Raw genomic sequence first — 15,239 nt, forward strand, 5'->3', positions numbered from 1 at the left:
AGGTGCCAAATGGACTGGACTCAACTTTGACCAAGCTTCTCCCTCCCTGCTGCCAACAATTCTTAATGTGTCACCTGCTTCTACAAATAAAGATTCACAAGGGTTAAGTGACACCCTCTTCTTGAATGACAATTCCTCTGTAAAAATTAAGTCAATTATATATTGACACGGTAGAGTAAATGAACATAATCCACCTACTTCCCTCCAGCTGCTGGCCAAGATGAGCTTTATTTGGGACTGAGGAAAGGTGGGTAGTTTGGGCTGCAGGGCCCAACCAAGGTTTCAGGGAGAGTTCTGGAAAGCATACAGACAGCAAGATTTAGAAAAGTATGTGGAAAAAAGAGTGGGCCAAAGCAGATGGATTAAACATTATGCTGGAGATATTACATCCCTGATAAAAGTGGGGAGAACGTATCCAAAAAAAGCATTTACAGCATCCCTGAGAAATAATAATAATATATTGAATATGAGTTTTTACAAAGAATGGCCTGGAAGGGAAATCCACATAGTTGTCTCTGAACAGGTGACTATGGACATTTTTTTATTTTCTGCATTTTGACAATTTTTTCTATGAGTATGGATTGCTTCTGAGTTAAGGGGAAGGAAGTATTCTAACAAAACTAACAAACAAATAAGAAGGAAAAGAAGAAGGTATAAGGATCCAAAGACAAATTAAATCCATGTCAAGAGTCCATCTGGGAGATGTGGGTAACTAAATACATGGGATTTCATTATGCTTCATCCCTACATTTGTGCACATTTGGAAATCTCCAAAAGTGAATGTGAAAGAAAGGAACTCACTAAGGCTGACCCAGAGAACAAAGAAGAAGTTCTTCCACAACCCATACCAATCCTACCTCTAGGACCAGAAGAACTCCCCAGGGCTGTAAGCCATGGCCACATATTAAATAGTCTTTTATGCAGGATTAGGTTGAGCCATGTGAAACTGTCAATATTCAGCTACTTTTTACCTAGGAAAACAGCCGTGAGTAAAAGATTTGAGATAGGCAGGCCTGGTCTTACCTCTTACCCAACTTGTTCCTACATATTTCTCTGAGCCTAAGTCTGGATCACATTTGGGAAATTAGACTGAAATCAGAAAAGGCAACGTGAGTTCCAAAGAAGAGATTTAAGAAAAAAAAAGTGATTCCTAGGTTATGCAGAAGCTGGCAGCTGCTGAGAGACACCTGTAGGACCAGCATGAGTTTGTGCTGTACACCCCAGGAGACACGAGTGTGTCTTGTGGTTCACAACCCCAGCAGGGAGGGAAGGCACAGGTCCATTGGACCACCCATGACACACGTCAGACAACCGTAGGGAAGCTGGGGTGGTCAGTGGAGCAGGAAGGCAGGGCCAGACGGTCCATTTACTAGAGTCTTGAATGGCCAGCAGGGGGAGGGGGGGATTTACACTCGGATATAAAATTCTTAAGCAAAAGGAAGGCCATCAAGAAAATATTATCTTGGGAGGATTGATCTGGTCTTGTTGTGAAGGACAGATTGGAGGGGGAAACAGCACAGCTGACTGCTCATGGCTCAGCCCTTTTTCTTTGTGGAGCAAATCAATTACATTTGCCTTTGAGCACAATATTTTAATCTGACTAATAAAGCACTTTTGAGCAAGCAAATGCTATAATCTTTCACACTTACCTGCCATTTGCTCCTCATCTCAGCTTTCTCCTCAAAGAGCCCTGAGATACACATACTCCACATACTCATAGTTACCATGGGAATTATCTGTGTGGTATATGTCATGCACAAATAATCCCTAAGCAGGAAATGCTGCATTTTATGGTAGGTCTTCCTGTAATCATACTTCACAGGTAGCCAAAATTTCAAGCCCTCACTCCAAAGGAAAAGCATGTCAAAGTTGAAAGAAACATCATAGGGCAGCCCAGGTGCCTCAGCGGTTTGGTGCTGCCTTCAGCTCAGGGCCTGATTCTAGAGACCCGGGATCAAGTCCCACGTCGGGCTCCCTGCATGGAGCCTGCTTCTCCCTCTGCCCTGTCTCTGCTTCTCTCTCTCTCTCATGAATAAATGAATAAAATCAGAAAGAAAGAAAAGAAAGAAAGATCACAGTCTCCTGTGTGGTTTACCACTTTACTTGTTTAAATCCAACAACTGGGCAGCCCGGGTGGCTCAGCGGTTTAGCACTGCCTTCAGCCCAGGGCCTGATCCTGGAGACCCGGGATCAAGTCCCACATCAGGCTCCGTGCATGGTGCCTGCTTCTCCCCCTGCCTGTGTCTCTGCCTCTCTCTCTCTCTCTCTCTCTCTCTCTGTGTCTCTCATGAAAAAATAAATAAAATCTTAAAAAAAAAAAATCCAACAACTACCTGTTGTACTCATCTACCATGAGGTGTTTTTTTTTTTTAATGTAATATAATTGGAGGAAATCATCTAGTATGTGGTAATAGAACAGTCTCTATTATAGCAGAGAATGTACTTCCATGGACCTGAAATGACTTAAGCTCTGGAAGAAAATGGCCAATTCCAAAGAGGTCTGCGCATCGCAGAATGCTAGAGGGAACCAGCAAAGACCAGGAGAGGACTGCCAGAGGTGGATGAAGCAGCCCAGAAAGTTGGACAAATAGTTACTTGCACTACACAATTAGGTGTGCAGGGGCTCTTTTCGCATGCAGGATGGACCATAGGCGCATCCTGTGTCACAGGCAGTGCCACCTGCTGTGCTTTAATGGAAGACCCCTGTGCAATCCTGTAACCACATTCTGTCCCTACAGAATGCTACCTGAATTTGACCCCAAACCATCTCAGTATTATACCAGTCAATTTACCCAGACTGCTGTTCACTGAAATTCTTCCTTCCTTGTTTACTGCTTTATGACAATTAGGTACCACATCTTCAGAGAATGAGGAGGTAGAGCACAGACTTCTGTTGTTTTTAAGGAATTTTTAAAGGCTAACAAGAGACATCCCAACTTATGCCCCCAAATAATGCTCTCCACATACCCAATGCCACAGAAAAAACTACTGGTAGAGCAGCTTGCCTTCTAGAAGTTCACAGCCAAGTCAGGCATTTGAGACTCAGGACCAAATTTTCCTACCCAAACAATGTGTCGAAACTGCAACTGGGTTCTAAAGGAGCTCACAATCAGCAACTTAACCCAATGTTCCTGAGATAGAACTGCACACTCTGGGGGCATCCACCCAGCAGGGCCAGGGAAGGCACGGAGGGTGTCCATATTGGTTATTAAGAATCAAGGGACCCTGCAGAGCTATGATCCTTTAAAAGATTTAAAATCATGGTGGGGGCAGCCTGGGTGGCTCAGCGGTTTAGCGCCACCTTCAGCCCAGGGCCTGATCCTGGAGACCCAGAATGGAGTCTCACAGCAGGCTCTCTGCATGGAGCTTGCTTCTCCCCCTGCCTGTGTCTCTGCCTCTCTTTCTCTCTCTGTGCCTCTCATTAATAAATACATAAAATCTTTAACAATAAATAATAAATAATTAAGAATTAATTTAATTAAATCATGGATCGTTGTGGAAAAAAGCAAAGGAGCAAAATAATTTTCCACAAAAATGGATAGCAAATGGGAACCACTTTTCAAGGAGTAGGGAAAGGCAATCTGTGGTGGGCAGTCTCTAAGGTGGCCCCATGATCCACTCCTGGTGTGTCCATGAGTGTGTGTGGGAACTGGGACTTGCTTCCAGTCAACAAAATATGGCAAAGGTGCTGGATGTCACTCCATGGTTGTTATGTCACACACAACCCCATCTTGTTAGCAGCCTCTCCTTGACAGTTTCATGAACCAAGCAGCCACACTGGGAAAACCCATGTGGCAAAGAATGTGGCCTCCAGGTCAGCCAGCAAGAGGCCAGAGCCCCCAATCTTACAGTCATGAGAAAGTGGCAACCTGAGAGAGCTTAGAAGCAGATTCTCCCCCAGGCATGCCTCCATATAAAAGCCAAACCCTAGTCAACACCTTGTCTGAAGCCTCGTGAGCCAAGCTGTGCTCTGACTTCTGACCATGGAACATTGAAACAATAGATGTGTGTTGTTTTGGTCTCAAGGTTTGTGGTGATTTGTTATGCAGTGACACCGCACTCCCCCATGGTCCAAACAGTCACGAGATAGTGAGTGAGTCTGCATTCATTCTCTCTTTAAACCTTCAAGAAGCTAAAACCCGGAGCTCAACATTTCTTTAGCTGTCTCTGTTTTAATAGTGGAGTTAACCTCTTCTTGACCTGAAACTATTTTTTCTTGATTAAGTCTGAATGACCTGAAAGCAATTTCCTCCTCTGTTAGAATGGCATGCATTAAATGACTATTATTTGATTTTTCACAAAACTGCATGTCGGCCCTGTGCCACTCTCCTGAGAGTTATGGGAGCTGCAAAGATAAGCAATGTACTGACCCTGCGCTCAGCGTGCACACAGCCTGGGAAGGAAGATGAAAGCAACCATCCATCCATTCAACAAATATTTGCCTTAAGCCTACCTTATTCCTCCCCACCCTTCTAGGTGCTGATGAAACAGCAGGGAAGGGAACCAAGCTGCCTGTCCTGTGGGCAGGAAGACGATGACTTGATAAACCAAAGAGCACAAACAAGTGTGGGGGAGACCAAAAGGCCTCAAGAGGGTGCACCACTCTGTCACCATCTGGCACCTGGTCCGAATACCCTCTTCACTAGAGAAGGGACAACCTCATGGTGGTTTCCAACAGGCTGTGAATTCTCCTGACATGTGCCCAAGGGCCTAAGAACCATCAATGGCTTCCCCACACATTTTGTCACAGCATCCTGATCGCGAGAAACAGTTTGATATAGACTTTTTACTTGGAGATGAACACTCAGCACCGCCCCCACCACCACCACCAACGCAACAAGCTCTGGTATTAGGTAACAGGAAACAGTTCTAAAATAGTCTGTTAAGACAGCGGAGACACATCTGACCATTGCAGGAAGAGGAGGAAGAATGCAGAATGAACTCACTCTGCATTTAGCATTTATTTATTTCACTAAATAAACTCTGAAGGGAGAAGGAAAGAAAAGGACGTTGGAGGTTCACAATGGCTTCTGGCACCGCACGGGATATCCTCCCACGTCCCTGCCAGCAAGGATCCGGTTTGACCGTTTTTGGGAAAGCGCACCTGGTAACCCTGCACCTCTGTTTCTGACCTTGACAAGGTCGTAACAGCCTCATAAACAAGAGGCAAGCTTCTCTATGAAGTGGGAGCCATGGGGAGCCTACCCCTCCTTCTTATTTCAAGGCCACCTGCCCAGATGCTTTCCTGTGGCAAAGATCATGGGCCACATCCCGCACAAAGTCCCTCTGATGAAGGAGGACCCTGATTATGTGTGCATTCTTGATATAGTTATATTTGGAACTAAGAAGTTGAATGGCCCCAAAGGACCATAAGAATGTGAGATGGAGAGAGGAAAGTCAGGTGAGGTTATTATCTTATAAACATGCATGCCTGAAAAAACTTTACCTTTTTTTTCTTTGTGATGCATAAAATAGTGACAATAACAGTGAACTACCTACACTCACTGAACTTGTTACTTTAATAAAAAAAATAAATAACTAGAGCAATAGTTTTCAACTATTTTGATGGTGGAACCCTTCTTTCCCAAACCACTATCTTATGTCAAACCCAAATATAAGAATCAGATAAAACTGGAGCCACCATGACACAGAGAGATGGGAGACAGCACACCCCTGCTAGCGAGCCTGGCCCTCCCTGCCTTCCCTGCTTGGTTCCTCACTCCCCTCAGGCCCCTGGGGCTCCAAGGACCGGCTGGGAATACACAGACCTACAGTGGATCACTACGACATCCAAACCCAAATCCAAATAAGCTATGGGAGAATCCTGAAGTAAAAAAGAGAAAAGCCGAGGAATGAGGGGATAGGAGGAGGAGGAAAAGCTTGAGAGCAGCAAGGAAACTGGAGCCCACCCTTGACAGTGGGAAGTGCAAAGGCTCCAAAAGTCAAAGGCAGAACCGCAGCACAATGCACCAGTGCTACTATGTGGCCCTCCAGCACAGACAGGCCAGGGGCCATGGCTCAGAGCGGAGCTCCCCCAAGCACTGCACACTGTGCTGCATCCTGGCATCTATGCTAGGAGCGAGGGGCAGGCTTCGACAGATCCTCCCTCCACGGTGGGCCCTGTGGCCTCTGTTTGGAAGCCTTGCCATCTGGAGGATTTCAAGTTCTCTGTGAAGGAAATGTAGAAATTCAATAAAATCACCAAAGTGAAGAGGCACACAGTTTTCTGTTGAGTGGATGGGCCCGAAGAGCTAGGTAACTCTGAAAAGGCAGAGTGGTTATAAGCTTTAAAAGATGATGACGTTAAAAAAAAAAAAAGATGATGACATAAGGTGTAGTTGTCAGTTAAACTACAGAATCAACTGCCAACAGAAGGAGTAAATGGACAATACATTCTAGCGTCCAAGAGCGCCCAAGAGATCCTGCTGAGGTGCAGATGGGCAGGCTGTACCTGGAATGGGACGTGAGAACTCGTCACCTTGTCACCTGAGGATCACCTGGGTACTGGAGCAAAGATGTCTCAGGAGGGGCGAGATGACAGCTTCTGGCCCCTGGAAAGCAAAGAAATGATATTAGGCCCCATCCATTTGGTTTCCAGAAATTCCACACCTGTAGCTGCAACAACAGGGAGGGATGATTCCATCCAGCTCAGCATCAGGAAGGACACCCCACCTTCCGAAGATGAATGGCATAAGTGGCTGGGAAGGTGAGGGTCCCACCACAGGGACTGAGCAGCATGCAGCAAAGTACCAGGCAGGGAATAAGACAGGAAGCTGGATGAGGTAGCCTCTTAGATCAGAGAGCCTACCACATTACCTTCACCAATGGTGATCACATCTCAAACAAGAATAGTATCAAAGCATCACCCAGGCAGGCAACCACCATAGATCTAGGGCACAGAGATGGGTGAGTAAAAGCTCTGAGGCCCTCACCAGGAGCCAAGAGGGGAGTGAATCCCTCCCTGACAATGGCATTGAGAACTGAGACCAGCAGGGGGCAGAAAGCTTTAGCTGGGTCCTTTGGGAAACAGTCGACAACATCTGTGAATGGCCATTTTGCAACAGACTCTCCTGGACCAGCTGCTAGGTGGACACAAGTGTCCACCTGTCCTGTCGACATCAGGATGGGCCAGGGTGTTCTAAATTCAGGAGGTGTGCTGTCCTGACGAGCCTGGTGGAATAGCCTGCAGTCCCAGAAGGAATGGGATCTAGTAACTAGAGTCGCCACTATCTGAAAGCGGGAGCAGTCACCTTCAGAGTCCATCCTGGGAAGAAGCTCCTTGATGAGCAACATATAAAGTTCTTTATTTCCTTGATCTTACCATTTCTACTTCGCACATGCTCACGTGCTCACCCAGGAGCTGGAGAGGTTTAATTAAGCCTCCTGAATATAATCTGCACTAATGTGAACCCAGAGAGGATTATCATTATGCCAAAGACGCACATGAAGATGCTAATCAGAGTTTTATAACTTCAATAGCAGCAAACCAGATTCCCAACAACTGAAATCCTACTCTATCCTGGCCTGTAGCTTTCATACATTGATTTTACATCAACACTTCGTTCTTCTCCAATTTCTATTTCAAAAACATCCAAACCTACAGAAAAGTTAACTGAACATTTACAAAGTCTTCATCTACGTATACCAATATTCAACATTTTCCATATTTGCTTTATCTTTACATAAATAGAAGCTTTTCTCACAAGCCATTTGGTAGTGAGCTCTCATTGCTATCACAACACTTGACCTCTAAGTATTTTGGTAACTCCTAAGAGTGACACTCTCCTACAGAATTTTTTTTTAAGATTTTATTTATTTATTCATAGAGACACAGAGAGAGAGCCAGAGGCAGAGACATAGGCAGAGGGAGAAGCAGGCTCCATGCAGGGAGCCTGATGTGGGACTCGATCCCAGGTCTCCAGGATCACACCCTGGACTGAAGGTGGCACTAAACCGCTGAGCCACCCGAGCTGCCCTCTCCTACAGAACTGTAATGCCATTATCATACCAAAGAAACTGAACATTCATTCAATAGCATCAAAACATAGCCCATAACCAAATGTCCAAAATTAACATCATATTGCTCATTCTCTATCATGTGCCAAGCACCACAAGGGCATTGAGAGGGCCATAGTCCAATATGGAAGACCGACATACAAATGCATTACTGTGCTAAGGTGGTGTAGCTCATATGTGAGTCTGTCTCTGTAGAAGAGAAAGTAGCTGGCTTCACCTGAAGACTTGAGAAAAGCCTTATGCAATTAAGTGGTATTTAGAGAACAAACCTAGCCAATATAAACAAAGTAGGAAGTGAATGTGAAAACGGAGAGGCTTGAATGTGACAGCCAGAATAATACTGCCACCCTCCAAAAAACGTCCAAATCCCAATCTCAGGAACTTGTGAATATGTTAGGTTACATGGCAAAGAGGAATTAAGGTTGCAAAAGGAATAAAGGTGCTAATCAGCTGAACTTGAGATAGGAAGATTTTCCTGTGGTGAGTCTGATGGAATCAGGAAGGCCCATACAAGATGAAAAAAGGTGCAGGAGAGTCAGTGTCAGAGAGATGCAATATAAGAGAGACCCCATCAGCCATCGCTGGCTTTGAATATGTCAGGGGACCAAGAGCCAAGGAAGGCAGGCAGCCTCTAGAAGCTGGGAAGGACAAGGAACGAGATTCTTTCTCAAGAGTCTTAAGAATGGCAAGCACATCCTTGCCAACACCTTGACTTGAGCCTGGTGAGACCTATTTAGGACTTCTGACCTCTATCCAGAACTGTAAGACAATAAATGTGTGTGGTTTTAAGCCAATGATAAAACAAAAATAAAACTGTAGAGGCTGGAAACAAGGCTGGAAACTGTCAAAGTGCTGGGAGATGGGGGCAAAGTCATCCAAGTCCTGTGGCCAAGCCAAGAAAACCTGCTTTATCCTTTGAGGAAGGGAGACACAACCAAGAGCCATGACTGAATCAGTATCTTAGGATGAAAACTCTGGAATAAAAGGAGCAGAATCTAGAAGGAAAACAACTGACAATGTTTGCTGCCAATGAAAAAATTTGAACTTTCAAACAAAAAAAAAATTAGAATTTTGGAAAATTTGCATCCATCACTCAGAACTAGGAAGTTTCCCAAAACTTAAAAAGTTTTCTGATGACACTGGTGGTGATAATAACAAATTTTTAGAAAACAATTACATGATAAAATCTGTCAACATTTAGAAGATCTCATAATTACTATCGTAAGATAGTAATTCACTGAAACAGAATCACACATGGACAAACGATTGATTCAAAGTACAAAGTGGAATTTTTTTAAAAGTACAAAACAAACATTTTCAAATACAAAAAGCCCATGGATATGGCTTCACATTCTACTGTGGCACCAACTACCTCCTTTTAAGTTTTTGTGCAGTATCAAAGACCCATAATTATCCAAAAAGGCTACTAAAGGACTTCTCCTTTTCCAAGCACCCATTTGAGGCTGCATTTTCTTTACATATTTCAACTAAAACAATACATAAACCAACTGATGCATAATCAGAACTAAGAATCAAGTTGCCTCCGATCAAGCTGAACATTAAAGAGATTTATAAATATGTAAAACAATACTAGTCATTAACTTTTTGTTGTTTTGGAAACTAGTTATTTTCCATAAAAATGTTACATTAACATGAAATGGTTTATTGTTTTTTTAGATGGATTAGTACATAAATATTTGAAGTTCTAAATTTTAATTTGTAATATAATAAACATTGATTAGCAAACTCCTTCACGTCCTCAATAGGCTGTAATCACCAAGTACAAGGGGGTTCTGAGACCAAGCAGTTTGAGAAACGCTGCTTTACGGACTTGTCCAGTCCAATGAACACGGCCAAGCTGGATGTGTACTCACATCACAAAAGCTGTTCTCCTGCTTCTTTGGGCATGAAAGCCTACCCTGCTCACATTTTCCTGTCACGGTATACAAGCAGTTAATGCTCAACTTAGAAGTCCTGAAGAAAAGCATACCATACATTAATCCAGCCTGAACTCATCAGGATTAATGGGATTGGAATGCATAGCGAATAAATTCATGAGTACTGCTTTTCTTTAATCCAAGAATGTTCCAGCCGATTTATTCTATTTCTACAGATTTAACAATTCACTTTTTAAAAAGAAAGAGTCATGAGAATGCTACATACACTTCATACTTTAAGAATTCAATTTCATTTATTTTGTAAATACGGCAACCAGCATTTCAATACCACATCTGACAAGCTGGACTGTAAAGGTGCGGCGAGGATGCCAGGTGGCTCTGTGTAATGGGGGACACCCGGCCCACTGGCAAGAAGATATATGCAAAATAACGTGAAAATATCAGCAGACGTATTTCCACTGGACAATTTAGACATCAAAAGGAATCAGATGTTTTCATTAAGTATATTGATGAGCCACTAAAATGTTTTCCCAGTAATTAAACATAAAGCCCAACTTTTTGGCAACTTAAACAGCGGCTTTGCCTGTAAAATGTGTTTTTATTCTGTTCCTCATTTCACAAATGTTTTGGGTGCCAGATATGGTTCCAGAAGTCAGGGATGCAGCAGTGACATTATTGGACCAAAACCCCTGACTGCCTGGAGTTTATGTTCTATGACTGGAAACGCCTCTTTGAAAAATAAAAATGTTGGAAATATTAACTGGAGGAAGCACTCTTCTGATCTCCTAAAGCAATTCCATGAGATTATCCTACATTAAGATGAGCCGCAACTACATAAGTATGTGTTCCATCCCACTAGGAGGCCAGATGCTACAGTTATGGTAAGGAACAAAGCTCCAGGAAGCACAGTGTAAGGCAGCTAGGGGATTTCTGTTAGGTCTACTCACCCCAGTCAAGAGCTCTGGCAAAAACAGAGCTCCTTTGGGATGGCCGAGCACCTGTGGAACTGCCAAGGGCACATGAAGATGTCAGAACCCTGGAAGGAGAGCATTTGTAGTTTAAAAAAGGAAATCATAATTAATTTTTTTCCTTGGCGTGAATAGTTTTCGAATTTCAATGTAAGATTTTTGTTGGTTAAAAGGCAGCACAGGCTAAGAGGTTGCCAAGTAGTTACACGGAAATCACTTTTCTGTTCAGGGGAAGAAATGGAGGATGGTATTAAAGCCTAAAGTACAGAAAAGAGACTGCAGTGTCCCTGGCACCAGTAGGGCAGGCCTCCAGGCATCATTGAAGGATCCAGCACTGTGCACACAGATTCTCAGACCTTCATCCCGTTTGGTGAGGGGCCTGCTGCGTGGGCACCGTAGGAATTGCATCATGAATATGATATCCCAGCGGCTGCGCTAAGAGGACCACAGGAATATGGGAGCCATTCCTTCTCTCCTTCAGCCTCCCAGTCTTAAAACTGCATTTTAGATCTACCCAGAAACAACCGGACCCTTATTAACTGAAGTAATGCATTTCTACAGGGTAGATCTAGAGGGTACCAAGAACCAAAATACTATGTTCCCTTACGCTCCCATCAGACCCACATTTTCTGACTTCCACAGCTCCATGACAGACAGCACAACACATATGCTGTGAGCATGTGTTGCTCACTTACCAGCTTTTCTCAATGATAACATGGTGTCTTTTACCCGCTGACTGTGGGCTTTACAGCTGCTACTCAGTGGTTTCCCAGGAAAACTCACAGACTGGATACCAGTGTCCACGTGAGGATGTGAATACCTCACCTCTTCTAACAATTTCCAATGTCCACCCTAACCCCATCTGTATCAGGGACCTACACCAGTTTCTGTCCCCTCTCTGAGACAGCAGTAACATTTAAGTATAAATGCTGTTTGAAAGACCACAGACTCCATATAGCCATTTGTGATTCTATTAAACTTATTAGGGGAAAAAAATGACAAACTCTAAAGGAAATCTGGTCTAGGAAATTACAGCAAGGTATTTATCCTCCCCCCAACCCTTCAAAAATTAAAATTACTCCAGCCATACTGCACCAAGGAAAAGACCACTGGAAAGACTGGAAAAGACCATCACAATTTGATGATTCAACCTTCCTCAAAGATACAAAATACTCTAGGAAAAGGCCACAGAATCCTTCTCTGCTGTGTACTGCAAGAGACCAGTAAAGGCCATTTGTCCCATTAGCCTACATCTCCTGGCAATGCCAACAGCAGAAGAAGCCCAGAAAGGCCAAGTCTGAGGTTACGGGGCAATGGTTCTCAAGGATGCCTCTGCTCCCACCAAGGGGCACCTGGCAATGCCTGGAGATATCTGTGGCCACTACAGTTGAGGGATGCTGGTGTTGCCATCTAGTGCTCAGAGGCCAGGAATGCTGCTGAACATCCCACAAGGCCTGGGACAGTGTGCACAACAAAGAGGTACTGACACAGCACCAAAGTAGAGAAAGCCTGCCACACTGTGAGAAACTGTAGACTGTAGAGTGTTCTACAGACTTTAAGTGAACTTGGTTAAAGAATTCTATTAGTTTTTAAAAAGTTACAAATAACATCTGCAAACAAACATGTATTCATGCTTAGAAAGCCAAACCTCGTCACCACATCCCTGGAAAACCCTCTAGTGTCCCCAAACCAGGATTGAGAATAACAAAAACGCAAGCAGAAGATGGGAAAAAGTAAACAATTAAAAAACGTAGTATAGGCTAAGACATGCTTCACTTATTAATCTGAGTCCTCATTTCTTCCAAGGTGACCTTGGAAGGTGAAGGTCAAACATGGAAGAGCCAGGATGGCCAGGCAGGGCCCCTGAGAGGGAAAGGAAGCAACAGGCTGAGCCCTCCTGAGCTCACAAGAGCCCCAGGGGGATGTCTTATCCCCATTTTACAGCTCCAGGAGGCGAGGCGCAGAAGATCAGAACAGGACTCTGCTGTGACAGAAAGATCCCATTGCCACTTCATTAAATGGTCCTCTTGCTCTGCAAAACACACTGTTGCAGCGTTTGAATGGAAGGATATCCTCGGAGAAAGCACAGAGATGAAGCAGTGTTCAGCACAAGGATGACCACTTCTCTCCCAGAAATGTTCTGCCCACCAAGGAGCCGTGAACCTCTATTTTGTAATGCCTGAGATCTGAAAAACAAAATCGTAAATTCTAAGAGTTGGAAGGGACCAACTCACCACTGAATGCAGAAATCCTCCCAGGCCATCATGGGAAACACTGATTAGGGCAGGACAGAGAAGTGAGACATGGAGAGAGGGAGGGCACGTGTTCGGGAGGGCAGGTACAAAGAAGCGACTCTCCGTGTTGCCACTTCCCTCCCTCCCCCTTCAGAGCCCTCACCAACCAGCCTCTGACTTCTGCCTCCTGATAGGAGTAATAAATACGCATCTAAAGCCAACCATACCCACCCACCCCACCCCCCATGGCAGTAACAATAAGAAGAATGGCTCACATTCCTATTAAATAGCCACTAGGTGCCAGCCCCTTGTAAGGCACTGTCTGTGCGTGACTTCATCTAAACCTCAAACCAGGCCTTGGAGTTTATGCAGCTGTTAGACCCATTTTACTTAAGCCAAGCCAGCTGTGTAAAGTAGTCATAAAGCTGAGGCTTGGTTCAAACCTTGGCGCATCCAACTCTGAAGCCACTCGGATGCTCCATTATTTTTAATACTCCTGAAACTCTACATGAGAGTGTAATAGGTCCCCTAGGGCAATGGGCCATCACATAATTACAGTAAAACTTTAATCAGACACAAAGGAGGATTCTCCCACTTAGCAAACACAGAGATGCGAGGGAACGAGGATGCAGAAGACAGGTCTTCAAGGCGACTTTGGTTTCAGTCTCTACTCAACCACTGACCAGTTCAATGAGCTGGGGCAAATTATTCTGAATCTTAGTTTCCTTACTTCTCCAAAAAGGAAACTACTACTAAGCTCATGGAATTGTTTAAAAATAGTAATAAATTGAGATTATGCATATAAACAGATCCCATACATTGTAAAGTAAATACATTCCTGGGAGACTGTCCCTGAATAAGTGACATCATTTCAGAAACACTCTGTCTTCATTTCATCCTATTCTGCAAATGCACTGGCTCCTGGTTGGCATTTTGAAACTTTTCCGCCAAATAGCTAATGAGCTATACAAATAGATAAATGCAGCCAGGGGGAGCTGCTATTTTAGGAAATTCTCCAGTTGAAGTGAACAATTGTTTGATGTGTGAATAATCAGCTCTTAATTATGTGGTTTGTCAATATTTTAAAAGAATTATCGCACTAACAAGCTACAGGGAGTAGACTGCAGCACCTACCAACTTTGGACATTTGCATTTCTCTCTGCCAGTAACTGAACCCAAAGAATTTAATAAAATACAGTCCTCGCCAGTGAGGAAGTGATGTATGATCGAAAACAGAGGGGCGCCTGGGTGGCTCAGTCGGTGAAGCATCCACCTTCAGCTCAGGTCATAATCCCGGATCATGGTCCTGGGACTGAGCCCTGCATCTGGCTCCCTGCTCTGTGGGGAGTCTGCTTCTCCCTCTGCCCCTCCCCCTGAGCATGCTCTCTAATAAATAAATTCTATAAAAATAAATATTTAGAAAGAAAAAAGAGGTACTTGTGAAATACATGAATACAATACAAAAACTCCAGGCTGTTCTCCAAAATGAGCAGCAGAGAAAGGAGACATGGGGGCATTTCAGAGCGACAGACCCAAAATGGAATGGTCAGAGGAGGCAGTGGTCAAGGTCAAGGCCTGACGAGGCTAAGGGAGGAAGGCAGGCACTCCCCAGACAGGGCTGAGTGACATGGAATCTGAAGGTGTGAAACAGTACAAAGGGGTCCCAACAGCACAAGGTCCATTAATGGTCTACGCAAACCTTCTTCATGATCCCTTCTAGCTCTGGGATGGTTCTTCCTAAAAATATGCACACCAATTTTGGCCCTATACTGGAGAGTGTACCAACACTCTCCTGATACTCAATAAATATAAAACATGATCCCTTATATTCATGATTCTCTTTTTTGTTAATCAGTCCCTTTGCCAAGTCAAAGTTGAAGTTACTTCTCTTTTCTGGGGGCCAAGAGATGGTGCTGATTGTTTCATAAAAACTTATGAGGAGGAATGTAGTGACGGCTGCACAACAATGTGAATGTACTTAATGCTGCTGAAATGTACACCTAAAAATGTATACTAAAAAAATACTTCATTTTTTTTAATTAAGAAAATTCCTCAAAAAACTGAACATACTTACCACATGACCCAGCAACTCACTCTTTATATAATCAAGATAAATCAAAGCA

The 15,239-nt window shown here is 43.9% G+C and overlaps 1 protein-coding gene across 10 annotated transcripts in view; it reads right to left on the reverse strand.

The window, feature by feature from the left end:
* SLC7A1 (solute carrier family 7 member 1) overlaps window positions 1-15,239 on the reverse strand; it is a 79,856-nt gene that overhangs the window by 35,943 nt on the left and 28,674 nt on the right. For 3 of the 10 annotated variants that reach the window (XM_072719908.1, XM_072719909.1, XM_025996729.2), the window contains one exon: window positions 6,452-6,551. The exons of 3 other annotated variants lie outside the window; for them this stretch is intronic. The gene's annotated coding sequence lies outside the window, so the exon portion shown is untranslated. Of the gene's footprint in view, window positions 1-6,451; window positions 6,552-10,861; window positions 13,069-15,239 lie in introns of all 10 variants that reach the window. 4 more of the 10 variants (XM_072719907.1, XM_072719905.1, XM_072719906.1 and 1 more) reach the window with 3 other exon arrangements.

The sequence above is a fragment of the Vulpes vulpes genome, chromosome 9 (genome assembly GCF_048418805.1).
Source record: "Vulpes vulpes isolate BD-2025 chromosome 9, VulVul3, whole genome shotgun sequence".
In the NCBI taxonomy this organism is placed as follows: Eukaryota; Metazoa; Chordata; class Mammalia; order Carnivora; family Canidae; genus Vulpes; species Vulpes vulpes.